This window comes from Hemiscyllium ocellatum, chromosome 2 (genome assembly GCF_020745735.1).
Source record: "Hemiscyllium ocellatum isolate sHemOce1 chromosome 2, sHemOce1.pat.X.cur, whole genome shotgun sequence".
Classification (NCBI taxonomy): domain Eukaryota; kingdom Metazoa; phylum Chordata; class Chondrichthyes; order Orectolobiformes; family Hemiscylliidae; genus Hemiscyllium; species Hemiscyllium ocellatum.
The window spans coordinates 21,021,659-21,047,376 of NC_083402.1; the positions used below are offsets into that span (position 1 = coordinate 21,021,659).

The 25,718-nt window shown below is 44.4% G+C and overlaps 1 protein-coding gene across 2 annotated transcripts in view; it reads left to right on the forward strand.

Annotated features, from left to right (window-relative positions):
- Nucleotides 1-809: 809 nt before the first annotated feature.
- Nucleotides 810-25,718, forward strand: part of wdr17 (WD repeat domain 17) — a 167,552-nt gene continuing 142,643 nt past the window's right edge. For both annotated transcript variants that reach the window (XM_060843103.1, XM_060843110.1), the window contains exons 1-2: nt 810-857; nt 948-1,053. The gene's annotated coding sequence lies outside the window, so the exon portion shown is untranslated. The remainder of the gene's footprint in view (nt 858-947; nt 1,054-25,718) is intronic.

Sequence of the window (25,718 nt, forward strand, 5' to 3'; positions counted from 1 at the left end):
TCTCTGTCCATGTGCAGCACGACGGCGCAGTGGGGGTTAGCACCGCTGCCTCACAGCAGGGACCAGGGACCAGGATTTGATTCTCACCTTGGGTGGAGTTTGCCTGTTTTCCCTGTGACTGGGTGGATTTCTGCCAGGTACTCTGGATTCCATCCATGGTCCAAAGGTGTGTGGGTTGGGTGGATTGGCCATGCTAAATTGTCCTGTAGGGTCCAGGGATATGCAGATTAGGTGAATTAGCCACAGTAAGTGTGAGGCTACAAGGATAGTGTGAGGGTCTGGGTGGAGTGTAGGTGCAGTCTTGATGGGCTGAATGGTCTTTTTCCACACATTGGGTATTGTCTGACTTACCTTTCCTGCCCTTCTCCTGGGCTTGACTGATGGTGGGACGTTGACCCCCTGCTATGAGTGCTTTTTCACCAGTGCCCAGTTACCTTCACCCTGAATAGGCTGAGATAAGGCAAATTATTTGATTATAAGAGAGTGCAGCCTGTTTCTGTCATCCAAATGTGCTTTTATGTATAAAGACAGATTGAAGTAGCTCGATAATGACCAGAAGCAGGAAGTTGGACAGATTCCTGCCTCGCCCTTCCAGGTTCAAGAACATTAGGGCCATTTGCAGTAGCTACTATGTTTTCAGGGTCACTTTAGCATCAATCGCTGGACAGGAAACCCACAGTAACAGTAGCAATGTTGATTTTGCACCCTGTCACCCCATCATTAATCTGCATCAGTTCCTTGTGTTATCCCAATAGTTTCTCATGTATTTTGCTAACAAAAAGATCCCATGCAGAGATCAGGGAGGATATGTTTAAGTCTACTGAATGAGCTATATCTGGGCCTTGTTTCCGTAAGTGGTAAGGAATGCATTGTTTGTAAACCTCTTCATGGTTGAATTATGATAAGCCATTTCCTTTCTTAGACTTAAATTTGTTTCCATTTGGAAGACACGTGTAAGGCAGTTCTCCGACAGAGGGATGAGCAAGGGACCACGCTCTGACAGACTGAAGGTTCAAGGGCCATGGAGTCACAGAACTGGGGTATCACAAAGAGGTAAAAGCTTAAAGACAAGAGTCTGTATAAGTGAATAATATTTTTATAAATGTTACATGTACTACATTATGGTGAGAGTGTTAAATATCTATCCATTCCTGAGATCGAGTGACAATAACGAGTACTCCCAGGTCATGACGTCTTGTTTCCTGTTTGACCTTTGATTTGAACCTACATGTTAATCTTAAAACAATCCTGAACTAGGACTCTCATGGCCCTTTGTGTTTCCAATTTCTGAAACCTTTCTCCTCTTAGAAAATAGTCTGCATCCTCTATTCTTCCAACCAAAGTACATAACATTTTCCCACATTGTATTCCATCGGCCACTACTTTGCCTATTCTCCAAGCCTGTCCAACTCCTTCTACAGCCTCCTGCTTCTCCAACAAGACTCATCCCCCCACGTGTCGTTGTGTCATCAGCAAACTGAGCAACAATGCCCTCGATTCCTTCATCCAGATCGATTTCCTGTGAGTTAAAAAAGTTAAAAATCACGCAACACCAAGTGAGAGTCCAACAGGTTTATTTGTAAGCACTAGCTTTCGGAGCGCTGTTCCTTCATCAGATGGTTGTGGAGTATAAGATTGTAAGACAAAGATCATAAGCACAGAGTAAAAACAAGGACTGCACATGCTGGAAACCAGAGTCTTGATTAGAGTGGTGCTGGAAACGCACAGCAGGTCAGGCAGCATCCGAGGAGCAGGAAAATTGACGTTTCGGGCAAAAGCCCTTCATCAAGAATACAGGCAGATTATAAGTACACCCCAGTCCAACACTGGCACCTCCAAATCAGCATTGTTCACAGATGTCTGTGAAAATTAGTAATCTTATTGAAAGAAGTTGACCACCTTCAACAGTGAGTGAAATTTTGGGAAAACAAAATAAGTTCAAACAGGACTTTTATTCTTTTGGAAAGGCTCGTCAGGAGTTCCTTTGGGTTCTGAAATGAAGTGAGCAATACTTGTGTTATAACGTTCTTGACTAAATATACAGTCAGTTATTCTGTAACGCAATGACTGTGCAACTCCATGTTATAAAGAAACAGCTCTTTAGAATCAGCATTTAAGGTATTGGTGATGTAATCGCATTAGATCCAACACACATTTTAAAATTTGGCGCTTCAGAAACAGCATCCCCAATTTGTCAATCATATTACGTGAACTCACATTGATGAAAGCTGAAAATGTGTTGCTGGAAAAGCGCAGCAGGTCAGGCAGCATCCAAGGAGCAGGGGAATTGACGTTTCGGGCATGAGCCCTTCACCTACTGCGAATCCTCTTGGGATGCCCTCCTTGAAGAAGCTCTCTTCCTCCCTCTACAAGGATTTCAGTGTCTGCAGTCCACACCTTCACATTGATGAAACACATGCTATAGCAGAATGGCCTGTATTCGAGCTCTCATACTCGAGAGTTCCAGGAGAAACCACTGAATGTCAAGGCAAGAACAGCCTACTCTGTTATAGGTTTTCAAAACTTATTTCTTAATAATGTGTCTAAATTCACCTCATATTGAGCTGGAGGCTAATTGAAGTTTCACTTTCACTGACCTTAACCCCCCACCCAACCCCCCAAAAGATGCCTCAGCCTTGTGATCATTTGATCTCATCGAAAAATAAAGGCAGAAGAGAAAATTTTGAAAAAACGCATACAATTTAATTTAATGTCAGGATATCGGTCGCACAAAGGCAACAATCAGCTGTGAACTAGAATTGTGGGACAGGATTGATGGGCTGAATAGCCTGGCCCTATTCCTGCAGTGATAGAAAACACTCCTCAAAGTGGTTCTTCAGAATCCTGACGCCATGCAGAGATTTGAACAGATGAGCAGGGATGTATCAATGAGCTGCTGTGAGCATTGAGGGGGAGAAGAACAATAATCCTACACAGCCTGCCTTCACTTTCAATCATATTGATCCTGTTTAGTCCTCTTAATGGACAGCAGGTCAGCAGAAAGGGCTGCTGACAGTTCGAGTGCATCGTATTAATGTCTCTCTGCAGCTTGACAATAATCGTGCTTCTTCCTATTATCATGGATTAATGAGCAGTGAGGACTCAGATGCTCCACACTCTGCTAACACCAAGATATATTCAGCAGAGTTTCCAAACTTAACCAAGGCGGTGCCAAAGGTAAAGCTGCTCCTCCTCTTAGTATTCCTGTCGTTATAATCCAGGCCTGAACGGCTTAGTGCTCATTAGTGCAAAGCATTGTCAGATTGAACAGTGAGTGACTCACCTCGTAGTCTGAGTGTTGTCTGCTCAAGTGCCCAGTACAGGTACTTGTGGAATTAAATATCAGTATGGGGAAGTACTGCACTGCTGAAGGTGCTGCACTCTGGGTGAGAGAGTGAACCAAGTTCCTGCCTGCTTTCTGAAAGCTTCAGCACACGATTTTGAAGAAAAGTGCCCTTGGTGTCTTGGCAGGTACAGGGGTTTAGAGACTATTGAAATTGATGGGTGGGGGGCTGGGGGCGTGGAGGTGGGGCGGAGGGTCAGTGGTGGTGGTGGGGGTGGGAGTGCCTGGCTAATCATCTGTTATTGATGCCAAACCCAACCAAGGGAGCTGCAGAGTTTAAACTTAGCAAATTGAACATTCGTAAATGAAGCTGTCGTCTCAGTAATGGTGACCCTGAATCCACTGGATTATCATCAAAATCACACCAGGCTTACGAATCCTCTTTGTGACCGGAAATCTTGCTGGTCTCCAAATTCATGTCAGTGTGCTTGGCTTTTAATTGGACTCTAAAATGGCACAGTATTTTCACTCAGTTCCCGCATCCAGTGACTGATTAACATCAGCAGCACACCCCAATATTAAAACATTTAGTCGTTGTCACATTATGGCAATGAGATCTTGCTATGAACACATTGACTGCTGAGTTTCCTTATCACAGTTCAAAGGTATTTGTATTGACTGTGAAGCACCTTGGGGATCCTGAGGTCATGAAGGATGCTGTATAATCTCTGATTTCCCCCTGTGACAGCTCAGATAATAAGATGAGTTATTTTCCTTAACCACGCCTGGGAGGTCTTGTAGAACTTTGTGAAAACATTATCATGCAGTGAAACATTATATCATTATCACAGAAGCAGAGAACTGTTCCTTTGCAGAAGGAAGCCATTTGGCCCATTATACCTGCCCCTGTTCTTCAAATGAGCATCTTTCCCTAGCACCAATCTCCTGTCTTTGCCCCATCCCCTTACACACTATTTCTATTCAAATAATCATCCAGTGCCTCTCTTGAATGCCTCAATTGAACCTACCTCCACCACAATGTGCGTTCCGTACCCTAACCACCTGCAGAATGAAAGAGATTTCTCTCACATCACCCTTGCACCCTTTGCACACTGCTTTAAATCAATTCCCTCTCGCTCTTGCCCTTTTTATGAGCTGGAACAGCTTCTCCCTACCATTGGGCAGTTCTACTTGGACAGAAGGGAGCTGAGAGGAGATCTGATTAAGGTATTCAAAATTATGAGTGGGCTGGACTGAGTAGAAGTAGAAAAGCAGTTCCCATTTGTAAAAGAGAAGAGAACAAGGTGACTGTATTGAAATACACAAGATTCTTCGGGATCTTGAAGGGGTAGATGTGGAAAGATTGCTTCCCCTTGTTGGAGAATCCAGGACCAAAGAGAATAATCTCAGAGGAAGAGATTGGACAGAGATGAGGAGGAATTTCCTCTCTCAGAGGATAGTGAATCTGTGGAATTCTTTGTCATGGAGGGCTGTCAAGCCTGGGTCATTGTTAATGGTCAAGGGTGAGGTTGGCAGATTTTAATTTGGAAGGGAATATGAGGAAGGGGCAGGAAAGTGGAGTTGAGGATTATCAGATCAGCCATTGATTGGAGGGTGGCGGTCTCTGGCCAGGTTGGCACAATCTCCTCTGCTGGTGGTGTGACCTCCTCTGCCAGTCCTCCAGATCCTGACTTCTCCACCACCCAGTGATCAAGGAGCTCCTGGGATCTGTCTTTGAGAACTGTGATGCCAGTTTCCCCTTCCCTGCCATCTCTCCTGAAGGCCTAAGCAAAGCCAAGATACACAGCTTGCAGACCACAGCAATTCTGGGAAGGAAAAGGCCTAGTGACTCAGGGAATCCCTACAGTGTGGAAACAGGCCCTTCGGCCCAACAAGTCCACACTGACCCTCCCAAGCGTATCCCACCCAAACCCATTCCCAATACTCTATGTTTACCCCTGACTTAATTCATTAACCTACACAACCCTAAACACTATGGGCAATTTAGCAAGGCCAATTCACCAATTAACCTACACAACCCTAAACACTATGGGCAATTTAGCAAGGCCAATTCACCAATTAACCTACACAACCCTAAACACTATGGGCAATTTAGCAAGGCTAATTCACCTGACCTTCACATTTTTGGATTGTGGAAGGAAACCCACGCAGACACGGGGAGAATGTGCAAACTCCACACAGACAGTTGTCCAAGGCTGGAATCGAACCCCGGTCCCTAGCAGTGTGAGGCAGCAGTGCTAACCACTGAGCCACCGTGCTGCCCCATAGCATTACCTTCAGACTGTTAATCCAGAAACTCAGCTAACGACCTGAGGTCACATCCTGCCATTGCTTCTGGTGGAATTTGAATTCAATAAAGAATCCGGAATTTAGGATCAAATGATACCATGAAGCCATTGTTGGGGAAAAAAACCCATGTGGTTCACTAATGTGCTTCGGGGAAGGAAATCTGCCATCCTCACTAGGCTTACATGTGACTCCAGACCCACAGGAATGTGATTGACTCTTAACTGTCCTCTGAGCAATTAGGGATGGGTAATAAGTACTGGCCTAACCGGAGATACCCTCATTCTCTGAGTGAATAATAGTCCCAAAGGCTTGTATGGCCGTTTGCTGGTTTTCTAGAGGATCCCTGCTGAGTGGTGACTTCTGCGAGATGGTGTGGAAATAGATTGCAGTACTTGCTGTTAAGAGCAGAAACAGTAATTAACATGACAGGCTTGGTAAGGTCATTCTTGCAGCTAGAATTACTCCGTAAATCTCAATGTGATTTGCACTTGGCAAAAAACATTGCAAGGTTCAACACTCAGCCTCTCTTCACCGTGGTGTCATTGACTCCAAAGTCCCTATCCCATAATAGCGTTCAAGAGAAGGTACTGAAAGTATATTGCATATTGAAGACTGCCGCTCAATCTGAATAAACATCAGAAGCACACTAATAGTAAAACCACCTTCTCTGTCTGTTCATAAAATGTGGAGCTGGAAGGGCTCAGGAGTCCCAATGAAGGGTGCTGACCCAAAACATTGATTTTCCTGCTCCTCCAATGCTGCCTAATCTGCAGTGCCTTTCCTGCTCCACATTTTATTGACCTAACTTCCAGCAACTGTAGTCCTTACTGTGTCTGTGTCTATTTTCTGGTGATGGTGTATATTTGGTAATATCAGCCCTTGCAAAATCTCTCAATTAAATCAGGAGATCATGGGCCAGTCTCCAATTGTAGACAAAAGTATGATTTAAACATTCAGATTAGAATGCAGCCGGTCTTGTAGTACAGCAGTAGTATCCCTGCCTCAGAGTCCAGAGGACCAGATTCAGATCCTACCTGCCCCAAGGGTGTGGTGGACCAGCTCTGAGCAGTTTGGTCGGATGGGTTGACTTTGGGTGCTAATTGAGTGGAGGATGCTGGCCTAGACGCTCAGTAACCCCAGCTGGAGACCTGCTGCACTCAGAAACATAGTCCTCATTGCAATTTGGCAGGTGGCGAGACATTGAGCTTGTGGTTCCTGGTTAAGCAATGTTGGGGGTTCTAGTTGGGGCAGGACCTAGTCTCTGAGCTGGTGCTGGATCAGCCTGGGGTTGATTAGGAAGATTTGGAGGCAAAGCAGTTAGAAGGGAGCTGGATTAGCAGAAACAGGGATACAACAGGATAATTTGGAGGTCAGGTAGCAATCCTGACCTTTTGACTTCCCTTTGGATAGACTGTTGTCTGATGGAGCATAGTCCACCCAGTGCCGTCCTTAAATGGGTGTCCCACGTATGGTCTTTAAAGGAAACACTGGCCCCTGGCAGCCCCTCACCCCCAATGACCCAGTTCGGGCTGGTGCAATGCCCACTTCATGGTCAGCTTGGGGAGTGATTGTTGCTGCCATGGTAACAGCGGTAAAGGGGCTTGACGTCGATTCCCCCATGATTGGTACACCTTCGAACAATCTCCACCAAACATGAGGCTTAGGGATCTCCTGCAGGAATGCTGCATGGAAGTTGCCAGCTTTTTGTGACAGCCCGAATATTAATCTGAGTAAGAAATGAATGAGACCAAAAGTGCCATTCATTTAACCTTTATTGGGAAGCCAGCCCCTATAATGTTCATCCATTTTCTTACCCAGATGACTTGCTGCAGCTATATTATATATATATTATAAGAGGTGCTGAAAATTCAGGATTAAAATCAGAAATTGCTGCATATATGTATAGTTTTAATCTTGAATTTTCAGCATGTCTTATCTTTTAAACTTGTTTATGTTGGCTCATATAAGAACGTAAAAGAATCGGTAAGATCTAGTTAGTAGTCATTTCAACATGAGCCAGAAGGTCTAGTATTCAAACCCCACTGAGCACACACAGCAGACTTGCCCTGCTGATATAGTACCAAGGGGGTTGCTGCACTGCTGAGCCATTGAGGGAGACAGTAAATGAAGGCTGATTTGGTTTCAGAGCACTACACAAGGAATTCCTTTGAGCAGAAAGAGGGCATTGGATAATTATATCCATTGGATAGAAATGGCACGAGATAATAGAACTGGTACAGACATGATGGGCTGAGTAACATCTATCTACACCATATTGACTCTGTGTCCTAGCTGCTACTTTTTCTTTAGTTATTTAAATATTTATTGTGACAAAATACAGTGAAAAGTGTTGCATCACTTACCGGCGCCATCTTAAAACAGAAAAATAAAACATAACATAGGATATGCCAGAGGATGTGCTGGAGGCTGATACAATGGCAACATTTAAGAGGCATTTGGATGGGCATATGAGTAGGAAGGGTTTGGAGGGATATGGGCCAGGTGCTGGCAGGTGGGACTAGATTGGGTTGGGATATCTGGTCGGCATGGACTGGTTGGACCGAAGGGTCTGTTTCCATGCTGTACATCTCTATGACTCTATAAAAAGGCAAAAAAAAAAGAAATAACGGAAGTGTCCAACTTCACAGTCCTTCTGGTTAAGTGCTCCATCATGGGCCATGGGCCTAGTGGCCAGTAATCAGTCCCCATGCTGCTGGATGGAGAGTTGCCACTCTTTGGCACCATCTCACTCCCATGTCCTCCTTGCCACTGTGAGTCCTCACTGGAACTCGCCAGTGCAGATGCCACCAATGCTGCCAGGTACTGTGTCGCCCCCAAACCCATCTCCGCTGCTGCCATGTATCTGCTTTGAGCCCACTTCACCAATACAGCTGAGGCTGATGTCACTAGATCTTGTACTGGGCCCAAACTCACCCACGCTGATGTCTCCTGGAATCTGCACTGGTGCTGCCAAGAGCCTGACCTCTCCTCCACACAGCAGCCATGTGTTGCGGCTAGGACTATCTCAATGATGCAGAAGTCACCAGGAAATCAAACCCATCCCCAATTCCACCATCACAAGTCCACACTGCTGAGCTACTGGAGTCTGCACTGCTGGGCCTTGTCAAGTCCACACTAATGGGCCTACTGGATTCTGCACTACTGGGCCTACTGGAGTCCATGCTGCTGGACCTACTGGAGTCCACACTACTGGACTGTGAGAAACAAAGCTCACTCACTTCAATAATTTCAGTCCGAGACAAAATCTGAATCAGTAGTGTCACTTATTTCACACTTGCAAGTGGGTGCGATGTCCACTGTCCACAAGGCAGGGTCAAACACATACCAAGTTCAACGAATACTCGATATTTATATAATTTGGTTTCTATTTTTTTTTAATTTTATTGCTCCTCCCCTGTTTACATCTTCTACTTCCCTAAGACCGGTACCCATTACTCCTGTTTATCTCTTGTCTTATCCGGCCTTGTCTGTGACAAAATGCTTATTTCTGGCCTCACAAGGCCATTTGACCTCATCCTGCTGTGGGTCATTGTTAGGCATATCCTTTCCTTACCATTATCTACTCCCTCCACCTGTGCCTCCCCTCTCAGCATCTTATCGTTAAGACCCTTTTAATTGGGGTTTGTTCCTGTGTTTCTGTAAAAGTGGGAAACAGATGTTTATACCTACTATTTGTACAGGCGTATCTAGCTTAACTGCCTCCCCTCACAGTATCTTATCTATTCGCCTGTAACATCTACCATTGTTTGCAGTCCCGTTTCATTCTTGCATATAATTTTAGTTAATACAAAAAAATTATGTATTTTCTCCACATAGTTTCCATTCTTGTTGACTCAGCTCTTGCCTGAAACAATTACATGCTGGTGTGAGTTCATTTACTTTGTACAAGTAATTATTACTGCAGAAGTAACTTTACCTATATCCCACATGGACCTACTGGATTCTGCACTGCTGGGCCTACTGGAGTCCACACAGTTGGACCTACTGGAGGCCACACTGCTGGACCTACTGGAGTACACACTGCTGGGCCTACTGGAGTCCGCACTGTTGGGCTCACACACTACCACCTACACCATTACCGCAAGCAGGCTCTTCGCTATGAGGGAAGTAAGACAAAATAGAAGAGAAGAAAAATATTCTGAGAGAAGAGAGAAAAAGAAAAGAAACAAAAAGACAAGTGGACAGAGCAGATGAGTCCCAGACTCAGAACTCCTACTCCACCACCATCTTACCAGAAGTATGAATTAGTGTCACTGAAACGGATTATGTAGTTATTATCACACTGCAATGTGTAGGGGTTGGCTGTGTTAAAATTCTCTGCTCCGTTTTCGACATTACAGCAGTCAGTATCCTTCAAAAGTATTTCACAGGACGGTAAACATTGCTAACTGGAGAATCAGCAGTCATAAAAGGTAACGCATGTCTGAAAGCCTCCCTTCCTCCCCTCTTCCTCAACTTGGACTGGAGCCTGTGAGGGTTGAGTTTCAGGTGTCGGCCTCCTCAAAGGCAGGAGACAGGAAGGTCACTTGCCAGGGAGCAGCTCAGCGATCAGAAATGGCAAGAAATGACAGCGAATGCAGCATGAAGCTGAGTCTGTCACTGTGAGTAAAATGGGAACAGGGAAGGTGGTTATGTCGGGGAAGCAAGTCCAGTACGCTGCTTTGCCTGGTACCACGAGAACCATCCAAAACTTTCTGTTGACGAGCGAGTTCACATAAATATATAAGTGACTGTACCCTGCACTCCGAGTAAGCTAATACAAAGGCCTGAAGTCCACTTAGTTATTCAGTCGTCAGCTGGTGATTGGAACAGCAGGATTCCCTGACTAAGACGTCTATTGTATGTGCAATTTGATACACCTTGCACAGTCTTGAAGAAGTCAATACAATCGAACAATTGCTCCTAGCTACCAGTTAAGCAGGAATTATAATCGGCTGCTGCAATTCTTGACGTTAGATCGATTAAGAACGAGCTACTGAGCTTCAGTCTCCTCATGCACAAGCAGTCTGTAAATGCTGGATGATTGTTTCTGAGCGCAGTGTCCTGTTACATTCATCTGCTTTCGCTTCCTGCTTGTGTTTCTCGGGTATCGTCCATGTACAACTGCAACCAATCTCAATGTTTTACCAAATGATATATCTTCTGTCCAGGCCCCGTTCCCCTGACATATGGACACGTGCAATTGGACCAGAGGTAGGCCCTTCAGCCCCGTGAGCCTGCTCTGCTATTCTGAAAAGCTCTGTTTGTGTTTCAAATCCAACATTCCATTCTTCACCACTGCCCCCGATGACCTTTGATTCCTTTGCCTATCTTATAGAATCGTAGAATCATACAGCACAGAAACAGACCCTTCAGTCCAACTCGTCCATGCCGACCAGATATCCGAAATAGATCTAGTCCCATTTACCAGTATCTGGCCCATATCCCTCGAAACCCTTCCTATTCATATACCCATCCAGATGCCTCTTAAATGTTGTAATTGGACCAACCTCCACCACTCCCTCTGGCAGCTCATTCCATACATGCACCATCCTTTGCGTAAAAAAAAGTTGTCCCTTTGGTCCCTTTTCAATCTTTCCTCTCTCAATTTTAAGCTATGCCCTCTAGTTTTGGACTCCTCTACTTTTGGAAAAAAGACCTTAACTGTTCACTCTATCCATGCCCCTCATGATTTTATAAACCTCGATAAGGTCACCCCTCAGCCTCTGATGCTCCAGGGAAAGCAGCCCCAGTCTATTCAGCCTCTCCCTATAGCTCAAACTCTCCAATCCTGGCCACATCCTTGCAAATATTTTCTGTACCCTTTCAAGTTTCACAACATCTTTCCTCCAGCAGGAAGAGCGGATTGGAAAGTGATATTCCAAAAGGCAAAGAGTTCCAAACACTTTTAACGCCCTTTATAAAATAAATCTTCACTTCTGTCTTAAGTGGGTGATCCTTCATTTTAAAACCATAGATTTACGCACAAGAGAAAACGCCATTTGCATATTATCCTTATCAAGACCATTCAGGGTCTTATTTGCTTTGAATGAGTCACATCTCATTTTTTTAAATTCCAGCTGAAACAAGCCCAACCTCTCACCATAAGGATACAAGATGTAGGAGCAGTCCATTGACTCCACTTTGCCACTCAATGAGGTCATGGCTGATCGGATAATCCTTAACTCCACTTTCTAGGTTTTTTTTCCCCATAACCCTTAATTCCCCTTACTGCTGAAAAACCTCAGCCTTCAATTTACTTTATGACCCAGCTCTATAACTCTTTATAATAAAGAATTCCCACATCTTCACTAATCTCTAGGGGAGAAATCCATCCTCATGTTTTTTCTTAAATAGACAAAGGAGTTGCCATGGGCACCCGCATGGGCCCCAGCTATGCCTGCCTCTTCGTAGGATATGTGGAACAGTCCATCTTCCGCAACTACACTGGCACCACCCCCCACTCCCCACCTTTTCCTCCGCTACATCGATGACTGTATCGGCGCTGCCTCGTGCTCCCACGAGGAGGTTGAACAGTTCATCAACTTTACTAACACCTTCCATCCCGACCTGAAATTCACCTGGACTGTCTCAGACTCCTCCCTCCCCTTCCTAGACCTTTCCATTTCTATCTCGGGCGACCGACTCAACACAGACATCTATTATAAACCGACTGACTCCCACAGCTACCTGGACTACACCTCCTCCCACCCTGCCCCCTGTAAAAACGCCATCCCATATTCCCAATTCCTTCGTCTCCGCCGCATCTGCTCCCAGGAGGACCAATTCCAACACCGCACAACCCAGATGGCCTCCTTCTTCAAGGACCGCAGATTCCCCCCAGACGTGATCGACGATGCCCTCCACCGCATCTCCTCCACTTCCCGCTCCTCCGCCCTTGAGCCCCGCTCCTCCAACCGCCACCAAGACAGAACCCCACTGGTTCTCACCTACCACCCCACCAACCTGCGCATACAACGTATTATCCGCCGCCATTTCCGCCACCTCCAAACGGACCCCACCACCAGGGATATATTTCCCTCCCCTCCCCTATCAGCGTTCCGCAAGGACCACTCCCTTCGTGACTCCCTTGTCAGATCCACACCCCCCACCAACCCAACCTCCACCCCCGGCACCTTCCCCTGCAACCGCAGGAAATGTAAAACTTGCGCCCACACCTCCACACTCACTTCCCTCCAAGGCCCCAAGGGATCCTTCCATATCCGCCACAAGTTCACCTGTACCTCCACACACATCATCTATTGCATCCGCTGCACCCGATGTGGCCTCCTCTATATTGGTGAGACAGGCCGCTTACTTGCGGAACGCTTCAGAGAACACCTCTGGGCCGCCCGAACCAACCAACCCAATCACCCCGTGGCTCAACACTTTAACTCCCCCTCCCACTCCACCGAGGACATGCAGGTCCTTGGACTCCTCCACCGGCAGAACACAACTACACGACGGCTGGAGGAGGAGCGCCTCATCTTCCGCCTGGGAACCCTCCAACCACAAGGTATGAATTCAGATTTCTCCAGCTTCCTCATTTCCCCTCCCCCCACCTTGTCTCAGTCGGTTCCCTCAACTCAGCACCGCCCTCCTAACCTGCAATCCTCTTCCTGACCTCTCCGCCCCCACCCCACTCCGGCCTATCACCCTCACCTTGACCTCCTTCCACCTATCCCACCTCCATCGCCCCTCCCCCTAGTCCCTCCTCCCTACCTTTTATCTCAGCCTGCTTGGCTCTCTCTCTCTTATTCCTGATGAAGGGCTTATGCTCGAAACGTCGAATTCTCTATTCCTGAGATGCTGCCTAACCTGCTGTGCTTTGACCAGCAACACATTTGCAGCTGTGATCTCCAGCATCTGCAGACCTCATTTTTTACTTAAATAGACAAATCCTTAATGTGAGATGATGATCTCTGGTCCTACATTCTCCCACAAGGCGAAACAGCCTTTCCTTTTCCTGGCCCATTAATTCCCTGAAGAATCTTGTATTTTTCAAGAAGGTGCCTCTCAATCTTCTAAGTTGCAATGAGCACAGGACCAATCTACTCAACCTTTCCTCAAAAGACAGCCCCTCCCCATCTGATGTCAGTCCTGTGAGTACTCACCGGACTGCCTCCAATGACAGTATATTGTTCTTCAGATCAGGGGCCCAAAACTGCTCACAGTATTCCAGCTGTGGTCTGACTGGTGCCGTGTATCATTTTACCCCATTCCCTGTGAAATAAAGGCCAACATCCTTTTGCCTTCTGTGTTACCCACTCAATTTGGGTGCTGGCTTTTTGTGATTTATGAAAATCCCTCTTTACTGGAACTTTCTGCAATCTTTCTGTACTTAAATAATATTCAGCTCCTTTATTTTTCCTGCCAAAGCACATAACCTCATGTATTCCTGCATTATATTTCACCTCCATTTTAAACTCCTTATATCCTTCTGTAGACTCTGTTAAATCCTCACTACTCGCCTTCCCAATGACTTTTGTGTCATCCACAACTTGCCTGTAATAAATTCACTTTCTTCATCCAGAACAATATCTCATCAGAGCTTAAACAGACTCAAAATGTTTCTTTCACCACATATGCTGCCAGACCTGCTGAGTTTCCTCAGCAGTCTCCATTTGATCCTTGCTTTTATGTTCATTTCCTTACATTATAAAGGATAATGTCCCATCTGACATCCTCATTACGAGTTGTATGGAGGGGGAAAGTGAAATGACTGAATTGAAAAGGCCACAGTTGACAAGTGTGGACTTGAGTAATCCTTGCAAAATTAGAACAAATGAAAATCAAGGAGAATATTCTCTGGTGATTGGAGCAATTCAGGGCAGCAAAGGTGGCTCAGTAGTTAGCATTACTGCTTGACACTGGCAAGGACCTTGGTTCAAATCCAACGATAAGGGAACTGGCTGTGTAGTGTTTGCACATTCTCCCCATGTGAGTTGCTGCTAGGTGCTCTGGTTTGATCCCATATTCCAAAGCTGGGTAAGATAGATGGATTGGCCATGTTAAATTTCCCTGTAGTGTCCAGTGATGTGTACGTTAGGTGGATTAGCCATGGACTTAGGGCTAAAAGGATCAAAAGGTACAGGGAGAAAATGGAAATGGGGGACTGAATTGGATGATCAGCCATGATTATATAGAATAGTGGAGAAGGCTCAATGATTCAGAAATGTTTCCAGTGCAGAAAAAGCTATTTGGCCCATTGAATCTGCATCAATATAACCATCACTAAAGGCAAGTCGATTCCAATTTCCCACATTTGTCCCACATCCTTGAATGTTATGACATTTGAAAAGCTCATCCAAGAGGTTTCCAGCTTCTTCTACCTTCCAAGACAGTGGATTCCAGATTCCCACCGCCGGCTAAGTGAAAAAGTTTTGTTCCCAAATCCCTGTGAATCTCCTGTTCCTCACCATAAAACTATGTCCTCTTGTGATTGACTCCACAACCAAGGGGAGCAGCTGCTACCTATTCATCCTTTCCATACCCCTTATAATCTTATACACCTCAATCATGTCTTCCTTTAGTTTTCTCTGCTCTAAAAATGACAAACCAAGTATATCTATTCTCTCCTTCTCGCTCAATTTCTCCAGTTGAGGGAATATTCCGGCGAACCCTCTCTGTACTCCCTCTAGTGCTATCACATCCTTGCTGTAGTGAGGTGACCAGAACTGCACACAGTACTTTAACTGTGACCTGATTAGCGCTCTGTACCGTTCCAATATTACCTCTTTGCTTGTATATTCTATGCCACAGCTGATGAAAATAAATATTCTGTATGCCTTCTTAACCATCGTACTCATGTGCTTTGCTGGCTTCAGGAATCTATGAATGCTTACCCCAAGTTCCCTCTGTTCCTCTGAGCTACCCTGTGTCCTGCCATTCATTAAATATTCCCTCATCTTTTTTTCCCTTCCAAAGTGCATCACCTCGCACTTATCAGGATTAAATACCATCTGCCATTGTTCTGCCCATTTCACCAACCCATCTATATCTTCTTATAACCTACAACCATCTTACTTATTAATAACCACTCCAATAATCTTAGTGTCATCTGATAATTTGTTTAGCAAGAGCCGAATGGCCTCATCCTATTCCCATTTTCTGTGTTTGGGTTACTACAGCACTTTACATGGCTTGGTGTTATGTTGCGTTGACAATTCTCATTTGAATCTTCTTGAGGTGTTTATTGAGTTAAAGATGCTACATTAATTAAAGTTAAAAATCACACAACACCAGGTTACAGTCCCGACAGGTTTATTTGGAAGCATTAGCTTTCAGAGCGCTGCTCCTTCATCAGGTGGTTGTGGAATAAAAGATCGTAGGACACAGAATTTATAGCAAAAGTTTACAGTGTGATGTAACTGAAATTATATATTGATGAAGACCTGGATTGTTCATTAAATCTCTCAACCACCTGATTATAGAGCAGCACTCCGAAAGTTAGTGCTTCCAAATAAACCTGTTGGACTGTAACCTGGTGTTGTGTGATTTTTAACTTTGTACACCCTAGTCCAACATCGGCACCTCCAAATCATTAAAAAAACCTACTCTAAATCCAGGACTTTCTGAATTAGTATGTCCAATTGGCACACCTATTTGTGTGGAAAAATCTATATCTTGGCATTGTAGTGTGAATTTAGATGATCATTTGGAGACTATGGAGTTATGGACTCCATCACAGACTTTGGAATCACAAAAATGCCTGTGAGTTAAATAGGTGAGATGTTCAAGCAAACATTATTTAAATAAAACACAAAAACAGAAATTGTTGGAAAATCTCAGAAGGGCTGGCAGCATCTATGGAGAGGGGTCAGAGTTAATGTTTCAGATCCCGAAACATGCACTGATTTCTCTCCACAGATACTGCCAAGCCTGCTGATGTTTTCCAGCAATTTTGGTTTTTGCTTCTGATATCCAGCATCTGCAGTTCTTTATTTATTTATTTATTTATTTTTAAATTTAAACGATTAGTGGATCTGAATTATTCAAATGTAAACCACTTTTACAGCAGATAATTACTTGCAACTGTACAAATTTTGGTACAGAATTTTGAAACAACTTTGATGAGTTATAAGAAGAATAAAACACACGTTGCTGCAGAAGTTACACTTCTTATTTACAAAGGCAGTTGGTGATCACTTCTGTGGCTAAAATGGGATCACAGCTAATGTGACGTTAAAAAGCACTGATGAGCAACTTACAATGCACCAGTGCACATGGGATTTCCATGCATGTGAACCTAGCTCCTAGTTTCATGTACTCTGTAAAGATGATCTGGCCCAAGTTCATTTAATTATCTAGTTCTGTTGAAAAAGGATTGTTCTCTTCCACGCAACTTCCCAAAACTCGCCATGATGGTTCTGGATTAAAATTAGGACTCACTTAGAGTTGATATTGACATGACATAGACTGCGGTATATCCAAACATTAAGCTATCCCTCAGTTCTCTACATTGAATCCAGTTTATTCAGCCTATCCTCATAGGACAACACACTCTTCACAGGAGCCAATCAACTCTCGGGGTGGCAGATTTAAAGCAGACATGAGGAGGAATTACTTCTCTCAAACTATAGAATTCATTAGCCCAGAATATGATGGATGCTTGGACACTGGATAAATTTAAGGAGGAAATAGTCAGATTTTTAACTAATAATGGGATGAAGATATTGGGGAGTGGGCAGGAAAATGAAGTGAAGGCATGATCGCATTAAGTTATGGAGCCAGCTCAATTGCCTACTCCTGCTGCTAGTACTTATGTTCAAAGACCAAGTGCATGTGCTTACATTTACGTCTTGAAATGATTCCTTGCAGCTACAAAGAGCAGAACCTGAAGAATAATAAATTGTTAGGTACTTCCTTTGCAGCATTCACTTCCCAACAGACATCCAGCCTCAGGCATGTCTGACACTGTTTGCACTTTGAAGTGAATGAACTGCTAAGCCTTGAGTAGTTCCTTTTAATTTCAGGGAGATCGAGACATTATGAATATTGCTTGCAAATATTTCAGTGCAGATTCGTACAGAGCCAGAGCAACACATCAAGGTTATAGTGAGATTGGTACAAAAAAAAGCCTTGACAACCACTGCAAGAGGTGTGTTACTGATCTGATCTACACGGAGAATGTTCAATGCAGTTCCAGAATTTACTGCAGTTGTCTTCCTCATGCAACAAATTGGGAATGGAATAAATTCCTGGTGGGAAAAGTAAAAAATCACACAACACCAGGTTATCGTCCTATAGGTTTAATTAGAAGCACAAGCTTAACCTGGTGTTGTGTGATTTTTAACTTTGTACATCCCAGTCCAACACCAGCATCTCCAAATCTTGATGTGAAAAATATGTGTCAGGGTCATGACTAGGAAAAATTGTGCACAAAGCCATCATCAGATCAACAGGCCAAATAGCCTTATTTTCCACTGTAACTGTGATATGATCCCATCATTCTAATGACATGCAGTAAATAGAAAAACATGTAGAATTTGTATTATAAAATGAACATGATCATATTGAATAGCAGAGCAGACTCAAGGGCCAAATGGGAGAAAGTGAATTCTGCAGATGCTGGAGATCAGAGTTGAGAGTGTGTTGCTGGAAAAGCACAGCAGGTCAGGCAGCATCCGTGGAGCAGCAGAATCACGTTTTAGGTTTAAGCCTTCATCAGGAATGACGCTTGTGGGCTTCAGGAAGGCCAAATGGCCTACTCCTGCTCCTAGTCTCTATGAAAAGGTGAATAGTAAAACATTGTTGATGTCGACGTATAAAAGGGATGAGGTAATGGGAGAAATCGTTGGTGCCAAATGAGTGGTTTTTCTGCCTGCCAGTTGTCATTACTGTGCAGCCTGTGCTGTTTTAAGGCTCAGACCTCAGCTGCCTCAATGCGTGCCAAAACAATGCTTTTCTACAACAAATGGGGAGTGCTGGAAACCCAGTGAGCTCGGCAGTTACTGGTTCTACCAAAGAAAAATGAAAGTTGAGAAGGATTTGGGCTCTATTTTTTAGGATTGCTGATTAGATTGGTATTTTGGAAAATCCAAGGATAAACACTCCCTGGTTTCCCTCAACATTTTACAATCCAGTCTGTTTTCTGCAGAGTGCATTAATTCACAATGAGTGCAAAACTGGTTACCAATATTTCATCTCTGATTTTGTATGTATTTTCAATTCACTGCCACTTTTAACACTTAAAACTTTTGATGTTTTATTGTTTAAGCAATAACTATGCAGTTTGCATGCAAAACCTTCATATAAGGTTGAGCATTGGAGTGTTTCTCTAATGCAGTGTTCTGATTAGATTCCCTACAGTGTGGAAACAGGCCATTGGGCCCAACCAGTCCACACCAACCCTCTAAAGAGTAACCCATCCAGACCCATATCCCTCTGACTACTGCACCCAGCACTATGGACAATTTAGCATGGCCAATCCATCTGACCTGCACAATTTATTTTGTGCTGACCATAATTTTGAATAACCTAAAAATAAGGGCGAAGCCTTACAGGGCTGAGATTAGGAAGTGCTTAGATAAATCTCTCAAAAATCTGCTAAAACTTTCAAAACACAGATTGGTTCATATTTTTTAGACAAGAGCATTAACTGTATGGAACCAAAGATCTAATTGAATGACAGAAAGGGACCAAGATGTCTCTAACTGCAATGTTACAAATGTCTCACATATCATTTCAAGAGAACTGGTATGAAAGATTAAAAAAAGGCTCCATATGATGTTTCATTAGTATTTACTTGAATTGTGGAGAAACAATGTTATGCATAAGAAGAGAGAAAGTATTAATACTTTATGCACAGATGTTTAAAATCACAGGATGCAGTTTCTATATGGCTAGTGTTTTACACAATCTTCCAATGGATTTACATTTTTTCACTTGGTGAAATCACTTCATCTTCCACTTCATGAGAATACCTCACTACCCTTGCAGATAAACTTGTAAAAACCATGAAACATTTTCCAGGTTTATTGTGCTTAATTGAATTTAATGCTGTTATTTCATAACAAGTGGAATTGAGTATAGAAGCAAAGAGGTTCATCTGCAGCTGTACAGGGCCCTGGTGAGACTGCACCTGGAATATTGTGCGCAGTTCTGGTCTCCAAATTTGAGGAAAGACATTCTGGCTATTGAGGGAGTGCAGCGTAGGTTCACGAGGTCAATTCCCAGAATGGTGGGACTATCTTACACTGAAAGATTGGAGTGACTGGGCTTGTTTACCCTTGAGTTTAGAAGGCTGAGAGGGGATCTGATTGAGACATATAAAATTATTAAAGGATTTGACACTCTGGAGGCAGGACGCATTTTTCCGCTGTTGGGTGAGTCCTGAATCAGAGGACACAGTTTAAAAATAAGGGTAGGCCATTTGAACAGAGTTGAGGAGAAGCTTCCTCACCGAGAAAGTGGTGGGTGTGTGGAATGCTCTGCCCCAGAAGGCTGTGGAAGCCCAGTCTCTGGATACTTTCAAGAAAGAGTTGGATAGAGCTCTGAAGGATAGTGGAATCAAGGGTTATGGGGTAAGGCAGGAACAGGATACTGATTGAGGATGATCAGCCATGATCAGAATGAATGGTGGTGCAGGCTCGAAGGGCAGAATGGCCTACTCCTGCACCTATTGTCTATTGTCTATTGTCTGTCTGAACATGTGTACAGTCTAGACTGTAAATGTCAGTGAATATTGTTATGTTGCTATAAACTACAGGCAGCTGAAGTCAAAACAAGATGGTCCTGGGATATATAATCTAACACTCTGCCTACACATTTTAAACTCTTCAAGGTCTTACTAGGTTTTCTGCTAAACATTGTTGAATGATATGATAACATTTTCAGCAAACTCTCCATCAGATTCCTCACAATGGTTATGTGTGTTTTGTCTGCCACTCATACTATCATTCATTTTATATTATTTTCTTTTCCCAGGCTCACCTTGTAATTGTTCACTTATCTATTCATTTATCCATCAAATCTCTCAAACCATCCAAATCTTTCTGTATTTCATAGATCATGGAATCTCTCCAGTGAGGAAGCAGGCCATTCAGCCTATCAAGTCCACACTGACCCTCTGAAGAGCAGTCCACCCAAACCCACTCCTCCTATCCTGTTCCTGTAACCGTGCATTTCCCATAGCTAATCCACCTAGCCTGAACATCCATGGATACGATGGCCAATTTAAAATGGTCAATCCATCTAACCGGAACATCTTTGGACTGGCCTGTTTGGATATTCTCTCTCCTTTCCTCTAGTTTTGTGTACCAAAACTGGATTACTGTCCCCAAAACAAGACCACATTAGCAAATTATCTGCTTCATGTCTTTGAAAAATGGGCCACACAGTTTAGGTTCTGTGTCGATGACAACAGAAGGGACAAGACATACCAACCTTTCTTCTGAAACCACACTTCATCAATAAAAACTGAGTGTTCTGTGAGATTTGGCTTTTCAGATCCCACCGGGTTGCTATCTTGCTGGTAAATTGTCTGATGACATGACCAGTGGAGTGCCACAAAGATCGGTGCTGGGCCCTCTACTTTTTGTCATTTACATAAATGATTTGGATGCGAGCACAAGAAGTACAGTTAGTAAGTTTGCAGATGACGCCAAAATTGGAGGTGTGGTGGACAGCGAAGAAGGATACCTCAGATTACACAGGATCCTGACCAGATGGGCCAATGGGCTGAGAAGTGGCAGATGGAGTAATTCAGATAAGTGCGAGGTGCTGCATTTTGGGAAAGCAAATCTTAACAGGACTTATACACTTAATTGTAAAGTCCTAGGGAGTGTTACTGAAGAAAAAGACCTTGGAGTGCAGGTTCATAGCTCCTTGAAAGTGGAGCCACAGATAGATAGGATAGTATGCTTTGGTATGCTTTCCTTTATTGGTCAGAGTATTGAGTACAGGAGTTGGGAGGTCATGTTGCAGCTGTACAGGAGATTGGTTAGGCCACTGTTGGAACATTGCATGCAATTCTGGTCTCCTTCCTATCAGAATGATGTTGTGAAACTTGAAAGGGTTCAGAAAAGATTTACAAGGATGTTGCTGCAAATGTGTTGCTGGTCAAAGCACAGCAGGCCAGGCAGCATCTCAGGAATAGAGAAGGATGTTGCCAGGGTTGGAGGATTTGAGCTATAGGGAGAGGCTGAAAAGGCTGGGGCTGTATTCCCTGGACTTTTTCACACAGAGAGTGGTACGGGTATGGAATGAGCTGCCAGAGGAAGTAATGGAGGCTGGTACAATTGCAACATTTGAGAGGAAACCAGAGCATCCAGAGGAAACCCACGCAGACACGGGGAGAATGTGCAAACTCCACACGGTCAGTCGCCTGAGGCGGGAATTGAACCCAGGTCTCTGGCGCTGTGAGGCAGCAGTGCTAACCACTGTGCCACCATGCCGCCCATAGGTGCTGCATTTTGGGAAAGCGAATTTTAGCAGGACTTATACACTTAATGATAAGGTCCTATGGAGTGTTGCTGAACAAAGAGACCTTGGAGTGCAGGTTCATAGCTCCTTCAAAGTGGAGTTGCAGGTAGATAGGATAGTGAAGATGGCATTTGGTATGCTTTCCTTTATTGGTCAGAGTATTGAGTACAGGAGTTGGGAGGTCATGTTGCGGCTGTACAGGACATTGGTTAGGCCACTGTTGGAATATTGCGTGCAATTCTGGTCTCCTTCCTATCGGAAAGATGTTGTGAAACTTGCAAGGGTTCAGAAAAGATTTACAAGGATGTTGCCAGGGTTAGAAGATTTGTGCTATAGGGAGTGGCTGAACAGGTGAGGGCTTTTTTCCCTGGAGCATCAGAGGCTGAGGGGTGACCTTATAGAGGTTTACAAAATTATGAGGGGCATGGATAGGATAAATAGACAAAGCCTTTTCCCTGGGGTCGGGGAGTCCAGAACTAGAGGGTATAGGTTTAGGGTGAGAGGGGAAAGATATAAAAGAGACTTGAGGGGCAACTTTTTCACGCAGAGGGTGGTACGTGTATGGAATGAGCTACCATAGAAATGGTGGAGGCTGATACAATTGCAATATTTAAAATGCCTTTGGATGGGTATATGAATAGGAAGGGTTAAGAGGGATATGGGCTGGGTGCTGGCAGGTGGGACTAGATTGGGTTGGGATATCTGGTCAGCATGGACGGGTTGGACCGAAGGGTCTGTTTCCATGCTGTACATCTCTATGACTCTAATTCATTCCGACTCTTTGGTATGTATCAGGCTTAATGTGTTTTAAATACAGTTAGAAAGAAGCTGCTTGAACTCCTGGCCTCAAGAAAGGGAGTGATATTTGAGCAATTCATAGTCACACAGTCGATGGTATTCTAGGTCTTAAGCCTGATTTGGCTCTTCATATACCTGTATTTCAGGTGGTAGGAAATCGTGGGTGGACGCAATTCACCAATTATAACCGATTGGCTAGCGATAAATCAAATTAAACTCAGTCATTCTGCACATATCATTCGAGCAAGAGTTCATGCACAAATAATTCACATCAGAAGGAAAGAACTGACATTTATTAAGCACCTTTATCCTCAGGATGCTCTAAAGTATCTTATAGTCAATAAAACATTTTTGAAATGGAGTCAGATTAGCTTAGATTCCCTACAGTGCAGAAACAGGCCCTACAGCCCAACAAGTCCATGCCAACCCTCCAAAAAGTAACCCTCTCAGACCCATTTCCCTCTTACTAATGTACCTAGCACTATGGACAATTTACCATAGCCAATTCACCTAACCTGCACATCTTTGGACTATGGGAGGAAACTGGAGCACCTGGAGGAAACCGATGCAGACACAGGGAGAATGTGCAAACTCCACACAGACAGTCACCTACTGCTGTGAGGCAGCAGTGCTGTCCATTGAGCCACTGTGCCGCCCCTGAGTCACTGCTGCAATGTAGGACAGCCATTCTCAGTGGGGGTCATATGGCCGTTGTAGGGATCCTGGCAGATTTGAAAGGGCCAACAGACTGAAAACCGTGAGAAGGGAAGCCCCAAGAGTTTATGGGGATCCTGAGAACTGAACCAACGAAATACCCAAGCCCAACCTAATTTGGAGCCCGATATCATGAAACCTACAGAAAAGCACCAAGCTCAAGGATTGCATTAGGCCTGATAGATGTTTAATTTCGTACAGTTTATTTTTAAGTTTTGTCCAGTATGTCAGAATGTTCAAGTTTTCTTGGTGTTCAATAATAAATTATTTTCTGTCTGTCTGTTCGCGTTGTATCCCTGTTTGAAAGTGGGGCCCTGGAACCTGAGAAGAGCACCTAGAGGGGTCCATGGCCAAAAAGCAGTTAAGAATCACTGATGTAGGGGACATGGCACCCAATCTGTGTACAGCAAGCTCCCATATAAATGGCAATATGATAATGATGAGATGTGGTTTTATTAGTGAAATGAATTGTTAAATAATGGCCCAGACACTGGGGATACTCCCCTGCTCATTTTTAGTTGTGCTATGGGAGATTGATGCAGGACCTCTCCCCGATTATGTCCATCTGAGTTGGAGAATGAGCCATTAACTTAAAGTGTCATCTAAAAGAAGACACCTCTCGACATGCTGCCCTCAGCACTGAACTGTTAGCCTGGCTTTTTAAAGGGATGTGGGATTGTAGGGATTTATTCCCAGTCCCTAATATCCCAGTCCCTACATGCTCTAATGAAGGTGATGATAAAACACCTTCTTGTCCACTGCACTCCTTCTGCTGTAGGTATGTCCCCAATTCTCTAAAGAAGGAGTTTCAGGATTTTGACCCAGTGACAATGAGGAAATGGTGATATATTTCCAAGTCAGGACGGTGAATGGCTTGGAGGGAAACCTGCAGGTTGTGTGTTCCTATGCAGCTGCTGCCCTCGTCCTTCTAGATTGTGATGGTTGCGGGTTTAGAAGCTGCTGTCTAAGGATCATTTGAATTCCTGCAGTGGATCTATGATACACACTGCTGCAACTGAACATTGGTGATGAAGGGAGTGATCATTTGCGGACGTAGTGACATTCAAGCAGGCTGCTTTGTCCTGATGGTATTGAGGTTCTTGCGTGTTGTTAGAGCTGCATCCGTCCAGGCAAGGAGTATTTCATCACACTCCTGAATTGCATCTTGTCGATACTGGATAGCCTTGAAGAGTCAAAGGCAAAGAACACCTTAAACACCCTTTCTGGTACTGACTCCTCCAATAGAGTCTCTAATTACTAGGGACACCCTGACAGCACACTGGAATATCTAGTAGGTTTTGTGAGCTGCATTCCCAGGGGAAAGGAAAGCATGGAATTCCATTGACTTGCTAAGCCACTATTGAATTTCAATGGGCTCAGAAATATTGGTTGTCAATTGGTTCATTAATTAACAATGCCTGTGGCAGACAGGGAATTCTACATTCATCCCTTCTATCCTGCAGCTTCCTTCTTCTTCCTTGCTGCCTCTGGGAGATTGATGCAGGACCTCTCCCTGATTAATTCAGCCCAGTCTCCATGGTTCCCACTATGATGGACTCTATAGTTCTCACTATGACTGTCTCAATGGTCCCCACCATGCCAGTCTCCATGGTTCCCAATATAATGGTCTTTCTGGTTGAACAGTTCATCAACTTTACCAACACCTTCCATCCTGACCTCAAATTCACCTGGACTGTCTCAGACTCCTCCCTCCCCTTCCTAGACCTTTCCATTTCTATCTCGGGCGACCGACTCAACACAGCCATCTACTATAAACCGACTGACTCCCACAGCTACCTGGACTACACCTCCTCCCACCCTGCCCCCTGTAAAAATGGCATCCCATATTCCCAATTCCTTCATCTCCGCCGCATCTGCTCCCAGGAGGACCAGTTCCAATACCGTACAGCCCAGGTGGCCTCCTTCAAGGACCGCAGATTCCCCCCAGACGTGATCGACGATGCCCTCCACCGCATCTCCTCCACTTCCCGCTCCTCCGCCCTTGAGCCCCGCTCCTCCAACCGCCACCAAGACAGAACCCCACTGGTTCTCACCTACCACCCCACCAACCTCCGCATACAGCGTATCATCCACCGTCATTTCCGCCACCTCCAAACGGACCCCACCACCAGGAATATATTTCCCTCCCCTCCCCTATCAGTGTTCCGCAAAGACCACTCCCTTCATG